Source organism: Choloepus didactylus, chromosome 1, assembly GCF_015220235.1.
Source record: "Choloepus didactylus isolate mChoDid1 chromosome 1, mChoDid1.pri, whole genome shotgun sequence".
Lineage (NCBI taxonomy): Eukaryota > Metazoa > Chordata > Mammalia > Pilosa > Megalonychidae > Choloepus > Choloepus didactylus.
This window is the reverse complement of record NC_051307.1, coordinates 107070551-107089325: the sequence shown is the minus strand read 5'-3', so window position 1 is coordinate 107089325 and position 18775 is coordinate 107070551.

Here is an 18775-nt window from a genome sequence, read left to right as displayed (position 1 = left end):
TGTGCCGAGGAGTCTCCCCCAGAGAACTTCTTTGTTGCTCAGATGTGGCCCCTCTCCCCCCCCCCCCCCAAGGCCACTTGGCAGGTGAACTCACTGCCCTCCCCACTATGTGGGAAATGACTCCCAGGGGTGTAAATCTCCCTGCCAACACAGGACGTGACTCAAGGGGATGAGCCTGGACCTGGCATTGTGGGATTGAGAACATCTTGACCAAAAGGGGGACGAGAAATAAAATAAAGTTTCAATGGCTGAGAGATTTCAAATGGAGTCGAAAGCTCACTCTGGAGGGTATTCTTATGCACTATATAGTTATCCCTTTTTAGTTTTTAGTGTATTGGAATAGCTAGAAGGAAATAACTGAAATTGTTGAACTGCAACCCAGTAGCCTTGATTCTTGAAGATGAGTGCATAACTATGTAGCTTACATGGTGTGACTGAGTGATTGTGAAAACCGTGTGGCTCACACTCCCTTTTTCCAGTGTATGGACAGGTAAGTAGAAAAATGGGGACAAAAATTAAATGAAAAATAGGGTGAGATGAGGGAGGGATGGAATGCTTTGGGCATTCTTTTTTACTTTCTTTTTCTTTTTTTGGAGTAAGGAAAATGTTCAGAAGTCGATTGTGGTGATGAATACACAACTATATGATGGTACTATGAACAGTTGATTATACACTGTGGATGATTATGTACTGTGGATGATTATATGGTATGTGAATAGATCTCAATAAAACTGAATTTTTTAAAAAAATAAAAAATCAGTTGGCCATATATGTGAGAGTTGTTTTCTGAACTGTCAGTTCAATTCCATTTGTCTATGTGTCTGTCCTTGTGGCAGTACCATGCTGTTTTGATTACTGTGGCTTTGTAATAAGTTTTAAGATTGGGAAGTTTGAGTCCTCCAAATTCGTTCTTCTTTTTTCAAGGTGGCTTTATCTATTCAGGGCCCCATACCCTTACATATAAATTTGATGATTGACTTTTCCATTTCTGCAAAGAAGGATGTTGTAATTTTGATTGGGATTTCAGTGAATCTGTAAATTGCTTTGGGTAGTATTTACATCTTAATGATATTTAGTCTTCCAACCCATGAACACAGAATGTCCTTCCATTTATTTAGGTCTTCTTTGATCTTTTGGCAGTGTTTTGTAGTTTTCTGTTTGCAAGTCCTTTACATCTTCAGCTAGATTTATTCCTAGATATTTGGCTCTTTTAGTTGCTATTGTGAATGGAATTCCTTTCTTGATTTCTTCTTTTGATTTTTCATTGCTTGTTATAGAAACACTACTGATTTTTGGTATTGATTTTGTGCCTTGCCACTTTGCTAAATTCATATATTAGCTCTAGAAGCTTTGTTGTGGATTTTTCAGGGTTTTCTGCATATAGGCTCATATCATCTGTAATTAGGAAAAGTTTTATGTCTTCCTTTCCAATTTGGATACCTTTTATTTATTTCTATTGCCTAATTGCTTTGGTAAGAACTTCCAGCACAATGTTGAATAACAGTGGTGACTATGGGCATCCTTATCTTATTCCAGATCTCAGAGGGAAAACTTTCAGTCTTTCACCATTAAGTATGATGTTAGCTGTGGGCTAGACATCTATGCCCTTAATCATGCTGAGAAAGTTTCCTTCTATTCCTAGTGTTCTAAGTGTTTTTATCAAGAAAAGGTGCTGTATTTTGTCAAATGCCTTTTCTGTATCAATTGAGATGATCATGTGTTTTTTTTCCCTATGTTCCGTTAATGTAGTGTATTATATTAATTGATTTTCTTATGTTGAACCACCTTTGCATACCAGGGATAAATCCCACTTGATCATGGTGTATAATTCTTTCAAAATGCTGTTCAATTAGGTTTGCAAGTATTTTGTGGAGGATTTTTGCATTCACAAGAAATATTTTTCTGTAAGTTTCTTTTCTTGTGATGTCTTTATCCGGCTTTGATATGAGGTTGATGTTGGCCTTGTAGAATTAGTTACAGAGTGTTCCCCCCCTTCAGTTTTTTGGAAGGGTTTGGGCAGAATTTGAGCTATGTCTTCTTGGATTGTTTGGTAGGATTCTCCTATGAAGTCTTCTGGTCCTGTGCTTTTCTTTGTTGGGAAATTTTGATCATTGATTCAATCTCTTTACTAGTAATTGGTCTGTTGAGATCTTCTCTTTCTCTTGAATCAATGTGGATAGTTTGTGTGTTTCTAAGAATTTATCCATTTCACCTAGCTTATCTAATTTATTGGGATATAGTTGTACATAGTATCCTCTTATAGTCCTTTTTATTTCAGTGGCATGGGTAGCAATATCCTTCTTTTCTTTCTGATTTTCATTATTTGTAGCCCCTCTTTTATTCTTTGTCAGTCTAGGTAAAGGTTTGTCAATATTAATGATCTTTTCAAAGAACCAACTTTTGGTTTTGTTGATCCTCTTTATTTTTTTTTTTGTTTGTTTTGTTTTGGTTGTTGTTTTCTATTTCATTTATATCTGCTCTGGTCTTTATTTCCTTCCTTCTTCTTGCTTTGGGTTTAGTTTGGCCTTCTTTTCCTAGTTCTTCCAGTTTTGGATCTCAGTCTATGATTTGAAATCTTTATTCTTTTTTTAATGTAAGCACACTTCTATAAATGTACCTCTCAGTACTGCTTTCACTGCATCTCAGAAGTTGTGGTATGTCATATTTTCCTTTTCACTCACCTAAAAATATTTCCTTATTTTGCTTCTGATTTCCTCTTTAATCCATTGGTTGTTTAAGACTTTGTGATTTAAATTTTCACATATTTGTGAATTTTCATTTCTCCTTTTGTTATTGATTTCTAACTTCTTTCTGTTGTGGTCTGAGAATATACATTGTATGATTTCTATATTTTTTAAAATTGAGATTGTTTTGTGACCCAGCGTATGGTCTATCCTGGAGAATGATCCATGTGCACTGAAGAAGAATGTGTATTTTGTTTTCGTTGGGTGCAGTGTTCTATATGTCTGTTGGTGTATCATTCAAATCCTGTACTACCTTATTGATCTTCTGAATAGATGTTCTATCCATTATTGAGAGTAGTATGTTAAAGTCTCTACTATTAATGTAGAACTGTCAATTTATCCCTTCAGATCTGCCAGTATTTTCTTCATATATTTTGGGGCTCAGCTGTTAGGTGCATATATATTTATAATTGCTACATCTTCCTGTTAGATTTTTCCCTTTATCAGTAAATAATGACCATCTTTGTCCCTTGTAACTCTTTTAGACTTAAAGCCTATTTTATCCAATATTGGTATAACCACCCTAGTTCTCTTTTGGTTACTGCTTGTATGGTATATATTTATTCCATCCTTTCCCTCTCAACCTACTTGTATCTTTGACTTTAAGGTGAGTCTCTTGCAGACAGTATATAGTTAGGTCATAATTTTTATTCATTCTCCCAGTCTCAGCCTTTTGACTGGAAAGTTTAATCCATTTACCTTTGAAGATACTACTGATAATAGGGGACTTTGGCCATTTTTCTATTTAGCCTTTATAAGTCTTATGACTTTTTTTGTTCCTTACTTCCATTAATGCCTACTTTTATATTTATTTGCTTTTTTGTGTGTTGTAACATATTGAGTACCTTCTCATTTCTATCTGAATATATTTTTCATCTATTTTCATTGTGGTACCATGGGGTTAAAATTTACTATACAAAATATGTAACAATCATATTTGGTTTGATAACAACTTAACTTCAACAGCATGCATATATATTTTTCATATAACCCTCTGCCCCCCACCGTTTTTTATACTTGTTAACCACTTACATCTTTGTACATGTATGTCCAAAATCATAGATTTATCATTATTTTTTATTCATTTGCATTTTAGCACCTATATGAAGTAAGAAGTGGAGTTACATACCAAAAAAGTACAATACAGTAATACTAGCATTTATAATTACTCAAATGGTTACCTTTACGACAGGTCTTTATTTTTTTTTGCTGCTTTGAACCACTGTCTAGCATCCTTTCCTTTCAGGCTGAAGAAATCCGTTTAGTATTGCTTGTAGGACAGGTCTAAGTGATAATGACTCCCTCAGCTTTTCTTTATCTGAGAACATCCTAATCTTCCTTCTTTTTTTTTTTTTTAATCTTCATTTTATTGAGATATATTCACATACCACGCAGTCATACAAAACAAATCGTACTTTCGATTGTTCACAGTACCATTACATAGTTGTACATTCATCACCTAAATCAATCCCTGACACCTTCATTAGCACACACACAAAAATAACAAGAATAATAATTAGAGTGAAAAAGAGCAATTGAAGTAAAAAAGAACACTTGGTACCTTTGTCTGTTTGTTTCCTTCCCCTATTTTTCTACTCATCCATCCATAAACTAGACAAAGTGGAGTGTGGTCCTTATGGCTTTCCCAATCCCATTGTCACCCCTCATAAGATACATTTTTATACAATTGTCTTCGAGATTCATGGGTTCTGGGTTGTAGTTTGATAGTTTCAGGTATCCACCACCAGCTACCCCAATTCTTTAGAACCTAAAAAGGGTTGTCTAAAGTGTGCGTAAGAGTGCCCACCAGAGTGACCTCTCAGCTCCTTTTGGAATCTCTCTGCTACTGAAGCTTATTTCATTTCCTTTCACATCCCCCTTTTGGTCAAGAAGATGTTCTCCGTCCCACGATGCCAGGTCTACATTCCTCCCCGGGAGTCGTATTCCACGTTGCCAGGGAGATTCACTCCCCTGGGTGTCTGATCCCACGTAGGGGGGAGGGCAGTGATTTCACCTTTCAAGTTGGCTTAGCTAGAGAGACAGGGCCACATCTGAGCAACAAAGAGGCATTCGGGAGGAGGCTCTTAGGCACAACCGTAGGGACGCCTAGCTTCTCCTTTGCAGCTCCAATCTGCTAGCTCCAATCTGCTCTTGAAACCCTACAGGGCTTTTTCATTTCAGTTATTGTGGTCTTCCACTCCAGTAATTCTGTTTGGTCCCTTTTTAAAATTTCTATCTCTTTACTTAGACTCTCATATTGTTCATTTATTGTTTTCCTGTTATTCTTTAGTTCTTTCTCCATACCTTCCTTCATCTCCTTGAGCATTTTTAAGATCATTTTTAAAGGCTTTGTTCAGCATATTCACATTCTCGACTTTGTCAGTGTTTTCTGTGTTTTTATCTTCTTCCTTTGGATGGGCCATATTTCCTGTTTGTCTTATACACTTGTTGCACACTGTACATTTTAATATTTAAAAATGTTAACTCTGGGATTTATTCCCTGAGACGTCTGTTTCTTGGCATGTAATCAACTGGTGATAAGACAGAGATTTTCTTAATTTTTAGCCCTCCTATCAGGAAGGATTATCTAAGGTAAATGCAGTGTACAGGACTTTCTCTGAATTTCTGGGCCTCTGTCTTGTCTTGGGTTTTGCTTAAGTATTGTTTTGTAGTTCCCCTGTTTATGGGAGTTTGGTTGTCCCCTTTGTTTCCAGGAGGCAGACCTTCTCCTGGGTGTTTGAAGCTGGCAGGCCTTTATCCCAGGCTATCTGCCTGTATAGTTTTTTACAGTCCTTTAGTTGTCTCAAGCTGCTTTTGGCTGGAGGGCAAATTCTGGGAGGAGGGTCACCTGAAAGGACTTTTCCAAGTCAGTCTTTCCCAGAAAAAACAGGTCCAGGGACCCATGACAGGGGTGCAGACCAGTTCCAAGTGCTCCAAGGAGGGGATCAGGAGGGTGCCAAGAGCTTCTCCTATTGCTTCCCAGAGCTGAGCTATCCTGGCCTGCCCCGGAATTGTAGCCCTTCAGCTGTCTTCTGCAGCCCTGAGGAAGCACTATGTCCTTAAATCTCCACCACTTCTGCCTCTTTCTGGGGAGGACTGAAACAACGGCTGCCCTCAGAGCTGGGCCTCCAGCAATCTGAATTTGCTAATCAAAAGCCACGATCAGCCATCGAATGTGCCCACCCGTGTTCTTGGGGAAGAGGATTTTTATGTCCTTTTCTGTCCCCAGTTCGGTAGCCAGTGTGAACTCCATGGCAGCCTGCTGTGTAAGTGGGGGATGGGTGCCAGTAGCCACTTGTGCAGAGAGAGCAATTTACAGTTCTTTACCATAATTTATGAGCCTCTTCTTCCCCCTCTTCTCTGGATGCTGTAAAATGTTCTAGCCTCCAAAGGTTCAAAATAGTTCTTTCAGACAGTTCCCGCCTATTTAGTAGTTGTTTTGGTAGAAGGTCTGAGTTGTACAACTCCCTACTCAGCTTTCTTCCCCAGAAGACCAACAGTCAGCCAATCACAAGTAGTCCAATACTATGCCTCTGAGTGCTAACCAATCAACAACAGCTTCATTTAAGCAACCACCTAGAACAGGTGCTGTCAATCCCTAATGCCTCTGAAAATTCCCCAATCCTTGAACTCCACCTTGTCCAAAAGTTCTATGTAAGATCAACAGTCTGTTTTGCTTGAAGAGACTGTGTCGGACTAGCATAGCTTTTCTTTGCTATAGTGAGCAATCAAATTCAACTTTGTCTTATTTCTGATAGTGTTGTCTAAGGGATCACTTCCACCACAGCACCTTAGCAACCTTGCACGTCTCCACGTAGGCCCTTACCAGCTCTGGGTGGCCTGAAATTCTTCCTGGAGCAAGAGAGATTAGTGTGTTGTGGGCCAGTATTGTGGCAGTTTCTCATCCTTATCTTGGAGGAGTCTGCTGTAGACTCTTTCTGGTGTTTCAACCTTTCAGCTTTTCAGTGATCTCTACTTATCCCTAGGTTTGAAGATACTTTTTCATTATACGTCATCTCTGTCAGCTTCTGAACTGAAAGTCATGCATGAAATGTGTCTTCTTGACAGCAAAAGCACCTTTTAGAGACATTCCCAGCATTCTCTAGCATCTGATTTCATTTCGTGTTGAAAGTGCAAATAGGCTATAGCTCAGCTTTATACTTTTCCAGATCTCTCTCCCAATTTCCCATCATATTATTTTGTTGAAAAGTAAATGTTTCAGACACTAATGATAATCCTTTCCAGCCTTTCAAACAAAGTGACCCTATTTAGAAAGAGGCTACTTAGACATAAATTTAAGAGATGCCTTAGGTTATCTAATCTAACATTCCTCCTAATATAGGAACACCTCAACAACATTCCTAGCACAAGATTACCACTCCTTTTTGAATGATCCTAATGATGGGGAGCTCAGTACATTACATGTAGATAGCTCTGCTTGCTTAAAAAAAAATGTATATTTTCCTGAAATCTGCCCTGTTCCCTGGGACTTTCTACTTGTTGGTTTTATTTTTATCCTACTGGTTCTGTTTCTCTAGTAAAACCCTGGCTGATACACTCATGTAGGAAAATATAGTTCAAATGGAAACAACAGTGCAGTGGACCAAAAAACTTCCCTCATGAGAGTTCCTTAACTAGGAGTGTACTTTTTTTTAACTGCTGAATGTACCCAAAATCAGAATCTCCTGGAGTGAGTCCCAGGTATGTATAATTTCAAAATATATGCCTCTCCCTCCTCCAGTTAAGAACCACTGTCAATGCAAGCAGTAGCATGTTTGAGAACAGTACCATGTATGGTTTTGCTTATACTGCATTAGCAGTGCCTAGCACATATAACTGTTCAATAAAAATATAACTGGTCCAGTATTTAGCCATATAATATGGTTATCAAATAGCTCACATCATATCCTCAAGGATTCCATTATTAACCTTCTTAAATCTCTTTCTGAGTTTCAATACATTTCTCTGGTCTCCTATTGTTTTAATCGTCTCGAAAACCAAAATGAAATTAATTTGGCATATTCTGTTCTTACTAAACACAATTTGTCTCCTGATGACTACAACTTCCATTTCACAAACTGTTTCCTTAATGAACTGTTCTAAAATTTCATAAGGTATTAACATAAAACGTAGCAGTCGATAGCATCTTTTATGATCTTTTTGCCCTACTCAAGACTCAAAACAATTGCCCATCCTTAGTCTTTTGGCCCCTTTCCTTTTTCTTAGGATTTCTCAAAGCCATAATTATGTTGGTGTAATCCTCACACTTAAAACCAAGACACCCTGAGGGGAAACCTGGAAAGAAATAACAGTTGCTGAAGTATTTTATTATTCTATTAATGGAAGTATGAATTTTGTCAACCTGTGTTATCCGGACCTTAACAATGCATTTTATATTAATTTGCCTCATGTTTGCTGTTTAAAGCAGATGGAAGAAATGATCCTAGAGGAAAGTCATAATTCATTTGGATTCATCTCAAAGGAACATAATACTAACACTGGATATTTTTATTGAATGCTAGTCATATGCCAGGAAGTATTCTAAATGTGTATTCACTCAAAAAGGGAGAAAACCACCCATAATGATTAAGAAAGATACAATATATCTCATATTTAAGAACAAACCTACTTAATTTTAAAAAATGGACAACAAGTATTGGCAAAGATGTGGGGAAAGTGGAACCCTCATACATTACTGGTGAGAATGTAAAATTTTGCCCAAACATTCTGGCAGTTCCTCAAAAACTAAAAATAGAGTTGTATAACTCAGTAATTCTACTCCTAATATATACCAAGACAATTAAAAACTTATGTTCAAGGAGAGGCTCTAAGATGGCAGCATAGAGAGGAATGGAAGCTAGTTAGTCCCCCTGGAACAACTAATAAACAACTGGGAACAACTAGTAAATAATCCAAAACAACTGCAGGAGGACAAATGTGACCATACACTCATCATACACCAACCTGAATTGGAGGAATGCCTGAGATTGCAGCATAAAATCTGTAAGTAAAAACTGCAGATCCAAGCTGGGCGCCCCCTCCCCCATGGCTGGAGCTGCAAAGCCTCGGGGTGCTAGGGAGCAAGCAAATACAGCTCAGCTGAGCTCCAACTGGGGTTTTAATTAACAAGTGTGGACTTGTCAATACAAGCTACGAATCCCCAACAAGCAGAGGCTTTGGGTGATGACTGATCTTGGAGAGCTGGAGGGTGGCCACCGGCTGGCCCTGAAGAGGGTTTTCTGTCCTTGTTTTGGCTCAGTGGAGAAAGCCTCAGCCTTTTTCAGTTCCCAGCACTCTGACCCAGACAAGAGTGGAGATAGCACAGGCAGAGAGAGACCATTGAAATGCTAATGACCTCTCCCTAGGGGATATATCTTCCCTAAGAAGAAAGAGGTGGGGCCCAGCTCTACTACCTGCTTTCCATTCAGAACCAGACCCCAGAGCCTGGGGGAAAACAGCCCCGGGACACACCTCCTTACACCCATCTGGTGTTACAGGCTGACAGGCACCACCTGCTGGGCAGAAAAGCACAGTGACCTGAGGCCTCACAGGTATACCAATTTTCTAAGACACACCTTCAGGGAAACTGGACACTGAATATTTCTTCCTTCTGGAACTGTAGCCTGTTTTGATCTGGGAAAACCTGATTGGGGTAACCAAGGAAACCATGCCTAGACAACAGAAAACTACAACCTACACTAAGAAAAACGAAGTCATGGCCCAGTCAAAGGAACAAACTTACACTTCAACTGAGATACAGGAATTTAAACAACTAATACCATATCAATTCAAAAAGTTTAGGGAAGATATGGCAAAAGAGATAAACCATATACTGAAAACACTGGGTGTACATAAGGTAGAAACTGAAAGTTTGAAGAAACAACTGGCAGAATCTATGGAAATGAAAGTCACAACACAAGAGATGAAAGACAGAATGGAAACATACAACCACAGATCTCAAGAGGCAAAAGAAAACACTCAGAAACTGGAGAACAAGGCACCTGAAAGCCTACACACAAAAGAACAGCTAGAGAAAAGAATGGAAAAATATGAGCAATGTCTCCATGAACTTAAGGACAAAACAAAAAGCAGGAATGTACGTGTCATTGGTGTCCCAGAAGGAGAAGAGAAGGGAAAAGGGGCAGAAGCAATAATAGAGGAAATAATCAATGAAAATGTCCCATCTCTGATGAAAGACATAAAATTACAGATTCAAGAAGTGCAGCATACCCCAAACAGAATAGATCTGAATAGGCCTACACCAAGACACTTAATAATCAGATTATCAGACATCAAAGATAAAGAGAGAATACTGAAAGCAGCAAGAGAAAAGCAATCCATCACATACAAAGGAGGCTTGATAAGACTATGTGTGGATTTCTCAATAGAAACCATGGAGGCAAGAAGGAAGTGGGGTGATATATTTAAGACACTGTGCCAGTTTGAATGTATTATGTCCCCCAAAATGCCATTATCTTTGATGCAATCTTGTGTGGGCAGACATATTAGTGTTGATTAGATTGTAATTCTTTGAGTGTTTCCATGGAGATGTGAACCACCCAACTGTAGGTGGTAACTCTGAGTGAATAATTTCCGTGGAGGCGTGGCCCTACCCATTTAGCATGGGCCTTGATTAGTTTACTGGAGCACTATATAAGCTCAGACAGAAGAAGTGAGCTTGCTACAGTGAAGAGGGACACTTTGAAGAATGCACAGAAGCTGAGAGAGGAGCTGCAGTTGAGAGACAGTTTGAAGATGGCCGCTGAAAGTTGACTCTTCCTCCGGAGAAGCTAAGAGAGAACAAACACCTCAAGAGCAACTAAGAGTGACATTTTTGAGGAACTGCAGCCTAGAGAGGAATGTCCTGGGAGAAAGCCATTTTCAAACCAGAACTTTGGAGCAGACGCCAGCCACATGCCTTCCCAGCTAACTGAGGTTTTCCGGATACCATTGGCCATCCTCCAGTTAAGGTATCCAATTGCTGATGTGTTACCTTGGACTCTTTATGGCCTTAAGACTGTAACTTTGCAACCAAATAAACTCCCTTTTATACAAGCCAATCCATCTCTGGTGTTTTGCATTCCAGCAGCATTAGCAAACTAGAACATATACTGAAAGAGAAAAACCACCAACCAAGAATCCTATATCTGGCAAAACTGTCCTTCAAATATGAGGAAGAGCTTAAAATATTCTCAAACAGACAATGACAGAGTTTGTGAAGAAGATACCTGCTCTACAGGAAACACTAAAGGAAGCACCACAGACAGAAAGGAAAAGACAGGAGTGAGAGGTTTGGAAAACAATTTTGGGAGATAGTAGCACAGCAATGTAAGTACACTGAACAAAGATGACTGTGAGTATGGTTGAAAGATGAAGGTTGGGACCATGGGGGACACCAGAACAAAAGATGAACAATAAAGACTGGGACTGTGTAACTCAGGGAAACCTAGAATGCTCAATGATTGTAATAAAATGTACAAACATGTTTTTACATGAGGCAGAACATATGAGTGTCAATATTGCAAGGTGTTAAAAAACTAGAGACCATAATTAACAGAAACATTGTATTATGCTTCCTTTAATGTAACAAAGGCAATATACCAAAGCTAAATGCATATGGTGGTGGGGGGGATAGGGGAAGGGTATGGGACTCCTGGCATTGGTGATGTTGTCTGACACTTTATTCTACTTTAGGTTAATGCTATATTTTCTCTTATTACTTTCTAGCTGTTGTCTCTCTCTCTCTCTCTCTCTCTCTCTCTCTGTCTCTCTCTCTCTCTCTCTCTCCCTTTCTCTTTTCTTCTTCTTTTGTCTCTGTCTTCTTTGACTCTTCCTCCTTCTTTGTGGAAGAAATGGAGATGTCCTTATATAGATAGTGGCAATGGTGCTGGATACATAAATATGTGACTATACAGGGAACCAATGATTGTTTACTTAGGACGGAACGTATGGTGTGTGAACAAAACCGTCTTAAAAAATGGGTCGATGAAGAGAACTTGAGGGCACTATATTGAGTGAAATAAGACAGAAACATAAAGGCAAATATTGCAGGGTCTCACTGATATGAACTAATTATAATATGTAAACTCATGGACATGAAATATAAGTTACCAGGATATAGAATGAGGCTAAAGAATGGGGAGCAGTTGCTTTTTATGAGCAGAATGTTCAACTAGGGTGAACTTAAACATTTGGAAATGGACAGAGGTGATGGTAGCATGTTGTGAGAATAACTAACAGTGCTGAAAGGTGTGTGAAGGTGGTAGAAAGGGTAATGTCAGAGTACGTATGTCACCAGAAGGAAAGTTGGAGGTTAAAATACGGGAATGTATAAAACAGTGAATCTGTGGTGGACAATGTCCATGATTAACTGTACAAATATTAGAAATCTCTCTCACAAATTAGAACAAATTTATGACACTATAACTAGAAGTTAGTAATAGAGAGGCATATAGGAAAAAAATACAAACTATATACTACAGTTGGTAGTATTTTAACATTCTTTCATCAACAGTAACAAATGTACTATACCAAAACTGTGAATCAATAATGGAGGGGAGTGGTTAGGGGTATAGGAGGATTTGAGTTTCCTTTTTTTGTCTTTATTTCTTTTCGGAGTAATGAAAATGTTCTAAAAATTGAAAAAAAATTAATTGTGGTGATTGATACACAGCTGTATGATGGTACCATGGGTAATTGATTATACACTTTGGATCTTTGGATAGTTGTATGGCATATGAACAATCTCAATTATATACATATATATATATATATACACATACATACATACATATATATATATGTGGCACCCCATGGCCTGAGCAAAATAGGCCTGCAGATCTTTGGTGCACAGCAGTCTGCGTGACCTAGGCAGCTAAATGTTTACCCTATTGTCTTTCTAAGCCAGTAAGGAGAAAAGAGTAAATTGACCTTAAGATGTAAATTTATGGGAAGAAGGCAGGAAGTGAGAGACTCTTAGTCTCACAAAAAGAGCAAAATGTAATTGTTTAAGTGTTATTCTAGTCCTTCCTGCACCACCCCTCAGTCAGAGTAACCTGTTCCCACATCTATGCTCCCCCCACCCTTAGGAATGTCTTTGTCTAAAACCCTTATAAAAGGGCTTGCTGTTCTCTGAATTGTGCGGCCGATTTTCCCTGCGAAAGCGGCACCTGCCTGGCCTGAGAAAAGCCATTTGAATTCTGCCTCCCTGTGAGTAAGCCCCAAATAAAGTTCATGTTTCAGCAAATGCTGGGCATTCTCTTTGGTCTTTTGACTGGTAAAGCCCCCTCGGGCTGTGACAATTGGCAGGCCAGCCAGGAGACCAAAGGGGCCCCCACTTCTGCAGGCATGAACCCGGAGAAGGGAGAGACCCTGGGGGGGATACCGGGGTGGCCTGAGACTTCGATGTGGGGTGGGGTAGCTACCTTCCTGGATGAATGGGGCCCACCGAGGGACTAGGGAGGTGTGTGCACCTCCCTGGTGGGACTATTAGATATCCTGCAGCAGGTGGCAGGTGACTTGGGAATCCAGAAAGAGAAAAAGCGCTGTCAGATTGCAGCTGTGGTGGGATGGCCATTGTTAGAAGCCGTACGTGCTGCTACTGAGGAAGCTTTGACAGCAAAGGCAGCCATACGCCGCCTGAAGGATAAACTACAACTGGAAAAGGATATGAGGCTGGCACAAGCTGAGCTGAGGGATGCCTTGAATGAAAGGTTAAAGTGAGTAGATGAAAATTTGGCCAAGCTTGCATGCCATTATGCTAAAGTGAAAGGGTGCAAGCTGCACAAAATGCAAGTCAGATGCATTCTATCCTTGCCTGACTGGGATCCTAAGGTTTGGGACCCTGTGGATTTCTCTTCAGAGGAAGAGTCACAGTCAGAATGGGAGGTTGAAGAGGAGTATAAGCTTGTCTGTCCTTTGGTCCAGCACAAAATTAAATCAGAACAGCCAGTAGGCTCTACTGAAGGAGGGGAGGGTGAGGCAGAGCAGGCCCGTGATGAGCCAAAGGTGCTTGTCACATCATGGGAATTCTCCCTAGCGGAATTAAGGGATATTGGGAATCAATATTGACAAAAGCCTAGAGAGCCATTAGTAAACTGGTTGCTCCTGCTATGAGATGATGGTGCAGACACACTCTGCTCACTGGGTGGGAAATGAGTAAGTTAGCCACCATTTCCACTCACCCCTCCCTACACCAGTGATTTTACTCGCTTGGAACTACTATAGAGACTCATTCACTTTTTCAGTGGCTAGTCAAACAATGTAAAGTTGTCTGGCCACAGGAAGGGGACTTACCCCACACCCCGCTACAGTGGAATAGCATAGAGGAGCTTCAGGATATATTTCGGGGTTTAGGCATGAAACATTCAATTTATGCTAATGAAACTGTGGGACCAGATGATGTCACTTTCATTCAAGGTTTATGTGGAAAAATTCTGCACATGACCCCTAATCAATGGTATGGAACTTTAATGCCCCTCCTCAAGCCCCTAATAGGAAAGCCTCTTGTGGAAGCTGCCCAAGAGATCATGGAGTTGGGATAAATGGACTGTCTGTGGAAAAACAAGTCTGGGGTTAGAGCAATGAGGCAAGTCCCCAGAGAGCAAGATGGCCCACATAGGGTGTCATGTAAGCAAACGTGGGCAGATCTCATAGCAGCTGGAACAGAAATAGAAGAAATTGATGAGCAACTAAATTCTGTACTAGTTAAACTGTGGAAGAAATTGCCCAAAGAGCAGAGGCTTACTAAGCAGGAAATTAAACCTTCAGGAAAAAAAATTGCATTAGGCTATCAGGCACATGGTACACGAACGGAGGCCTCTGCTCCACCAGCAGAGGAGGTTTGGGAGGCCCCATTTCCCCTGGATTAGGGGCAGGGCTGAGATCCCCAGATAAGAACAATTTCTGGGAGCACTGGGGATCGGAGGCCACACATTGAATTAACTATTTTTTGGTCTCCCACTAATGAACATAGAGTTTTAGACCTTGTAGACATAGGAGAAGAATGTACCCTAATATATGGGAGGAAACCACAAAGTGGAGGCCCCACACTAACTATTGCCAGTTATGGGGGCCAAGGAGTTAAAGCAACTCAAAAACAGGTTTTAACGCAAATTGGCCGGCTACCTCCCCAAACTTACACAGCATATGTTTCCACTATTCTGGAATATACACTGGGGACAACTGCAGACAATTAGAGGGGAATTCTGTCTCCAGTGTTGTGTTGTAAAAGCAGTCCTGAGAGGACACGCTAAATGGTCACTGGTAAAGGTGTCTCCTCCTACGTGCACAGTTCCCATTTGCCAGTACAAGCTACCTGGAGGGCACCAGGAAATTACAGCTATGGTAAAGGAGTTAGAAAGGGTGGGTATTATTATTCCCACCCACAGCCCCTTCAACAGTCTGGTCTGGCCAGTAAAGAAGTCTGAAGGCTCTTGGAGAATGACCACTGATCATAGAGAGCTAAATAAGGTAACCCCTCCTTTGTTTGCAGTGGTGCCAAATATTGCCACATTGCTCCAGGATATTAGCACAAAATTAGGCTTGTTTCATTTTGTGTTAGATCTTGCTAATGCCTTCTTCAGCATTCCTCTAGATTCTTCCAGTCAACCTGTGTTCGCCTTCATGTGGGAAGGACAACAGTGGACTTTCACAGTGTTACCACAAGGGTATATTCACAGCCCCATAATTTGCCACAGCCTAGTGGCTAGAGGTTTAACAAAATGGGTGCCTCCTGATGCTGTCATTGTGTTCCATTATATTGATGATATAATGCTAATTAGCAATTCTCTTCCAGACCTGGAAGAGGCTGCTAAAACAGTGGTGACCCACCTTGAGAGTAGAGGATGGGTGATAAACCGAGAAAAAATGCAAGGACCTGGGTGTTCTATTAAATTTTTGGGTGTTTTCTGGTCAGGTAAGACAAGAACTATTCCTTCTGCTGTTATTGATAAAGTGCAGAATTACCCTACCCCATGTACCCCCAAACAATTAATGGCTTATTTAGGACTAATGGGTTATTGGAGGTCTTTTATACCTCACCTGGCACAAATTCTTAAACCTTTGTATTTGTTAGTTCAAAAGGGAAAAACGTGGGAGTGGGACATTCCCTAACAGGCTGCTTTTGAGACATCATTGCGTGCTGTGGTGCAGGCATAAGCCTTAAGGGGAGGGGGGACCTGATGTGCCTTGTGAATTGGATGTGGTCAGTACCAACATTGGTTTTGGGTGGGGTTTGTGGCAAAGGCAACAGGCTAAACGTGTACCTATCAGATTTTGATCACAATTATGGAAAGGTGCAGAGTTTCGATACAGTCCTTTAGAGAAGCAGTTGTGTGCTGCTTGTAATGCCCTATTACAAGTAGAAGGGCTAACTCAAAAATGTCCAGTGACTTTACGAACAGCCATACCTATACAGGGGTGGATCTGTGACACTGTAAGCAAGTCACATTCTGGGAGTGCTCAGTTGAGCACATTAACAAAGTGGAAAGCTTACCTCCTACAACACAGTGTTTTCAACAACAGCCCTTTAAGTGCAGAAATGCATGAAATCCTGTGACCAGTCTCCTATGTAGAAGAACAGTTTATCTCACTACCTCCCAGCCTTCCTGAGGTAGCTTCTCCCCAGTGCCCACCATTGATGGACAGGGAAGTATACCTGACTCTGCTTGGTATACAGATGGGTTGGCACATGGGCAGTCAACTAACTGGACAGCAGTGGCTGTCCAGCTGAGCACTGATACCATCTAGTGGGAAATGGGAACTCTGCAAAGCAGCCAATGGGCAGAGTTATGGGTGGTATGGATGGTGATTGTCCATGAGCCAGGGGATGCTTTAACTGTTTTTACAGATAATTGGGCTGTTTACCGAGGCCTGACAGTATGGATGGCTACATGGAAGCAAGAATAATGGTCAGTGGTCGGTCGCCCCTTATGGGGGAAAGAATTGTGGGAAGACATCTGGACAGCCTGCCAAAGGAGTAAGATAACTGTTCTCCATGTATCAGCCCATAATACTAACTCTTTGCCCGGTAACATCGAAGCAGATGCCCTGATGAAAATCCACAGTATGGCACCAACAACACGAGGCAGCTGAATGGCTACGTCAGAAAACTGGGCACCGAGGGTACCTAACCCTATGGAAATTGGCACAGCAGTTCCAGTTGCCCATTACTCAGCAGGAACTAAAAGAGGTAGTAGATGCCTGTCCTTCCTGTTCAATGCAACGGCCCAGAATTCTTCCCCATCAACTTGGACACATCGGCCGGGACCAAATTCCTGTTACTTGGTGGCAGGTAGACTACATTGGGCCCTTCCTCTATCAGAAAGTACAAGGTATGCTTTTATGGCTGTAGACATGGCTTCGGGACTTTTATTAGCTTTCCCAGTAGGAAAATCCAACCAAAAAGCTACCATACATAGTTTAGAAAAGTTAAGTGCCTTTTTCGGAGTTCCCACACATGTAGACAGCGACAGGGGGACCCCCTTCATTGGGCAATTAACCCAGGCCTGGGCTACAGAACATGATGTCCTTTGGATGTTTCACTTGCCCTATAACCCCACAGCAGCAGAGTTAATTGAAAGAATGAATGGTCTTTTAAAGGAACACTTAAAGGATGATAAAAACTCCATACAACAATGGGCTCCACGACTGCATCCAGCTCTGATTAGCATTAACTCCAGGATCAGAGTGGCTGCTCCTGCTCCTGTGGAAATGGTAACTGCAGGGCCCATGCAGGCCTTACAAATTCAAATAAGGGCCAGCTGCTCTCAAGCAGCAGTGAGGCAGTGATAATAACCTGCTCTTGTCTGTGCCACAAACACTAGAAATTGGGGAGAAAAAGGTCAATTGGCCCTGGTCCTGGCCTATGCAGCCTCATTGGCTGGGCATCCTAAGCCCTTGGGGGGGTTGGGGTTGCCCAAAACTTAAATATTCGACCACAATTTATTTTTAAAAATGCCTAAAGTGGTGTATATTGTTAATCCTGGGCCCCCTATACCCCAGGGAACAATGTGTATTACTATGGGGAGTCTCATTATGCCCAGGTTAAGTTTAGATCTAACCCCTGAAAGCCTTATACAATCTCAGGGGGAAAAGGTGTGGTATCTCAAACCCCCACATATTGCTCCTTTGCCTGGAACACTGTTGTCTATGGATGGAAATGTAGCTTGTGTATTGTTAGATCACCAAGATCTACCCCTTATTGTACCCCACAAACATCTTTTTTTTCTCCCATAGCACTGCAGGAAATACATTTTTACAGTGGGCTTCTGCTGTAACCTCAGCCCACAATAGGTACCAGTGCTGGGTATCCACTGAATTGCCATCTCAGGCGTCACTGGCCTCCCAAACCACCTGGGATGCCATGCTAGGGTGGCGGAATACCCACCAATGGCAGGCATGGATGGAAAACTAAATGTAGAATAAAGCAGACTGCCTAGCAGTTTCATCCTTTAGCTATTTTAGCCCAGACAGTACTTGTGCTAAATGGTAGAACTCATTAACCTGGCCATAGCATCACTTGCTAACAGGTTTATCTCTCTGTACCAGTATATTATTACTATGTTGTTTATTGTATTGTTGTTGTAAATTATGGATGTAAAGTCTGTCCTATGGTCAACACAAACTGTTGCACAGGGGTGGATTTTGGCAACCCATGGCCTGAGCAAAATAGGCCTGCAGATCTTTGGTGCACAGCAGTCTGTGTGACCTAGGCACCTAAATGTTTACCCTATTGTCTTTCTAAGCCAGTAAGGAGAAAAGAGTAAATTGACCTTAAGACGTAACTTTACGGGAAGCAGGCAGGAAGTGAGAGACTCTTAGTCTCACAAAAAAAGCAAAATGTAATTGTTCAAGTGTTATTCTAGTCCTTCCTGCACCATCCCTCAGGTCAGAGTAACCTGTTCCCACATCTATGCTCCCCCCACCCTTAGGAATGTCTTTGTCTAAAACCCTTATAAAAGGGCTTGCTGTTCTCTGAATTGTGCGGCCGATTTTCCCTGCGAAAGTGGCACCTGCCTGGCCTGAGAAAA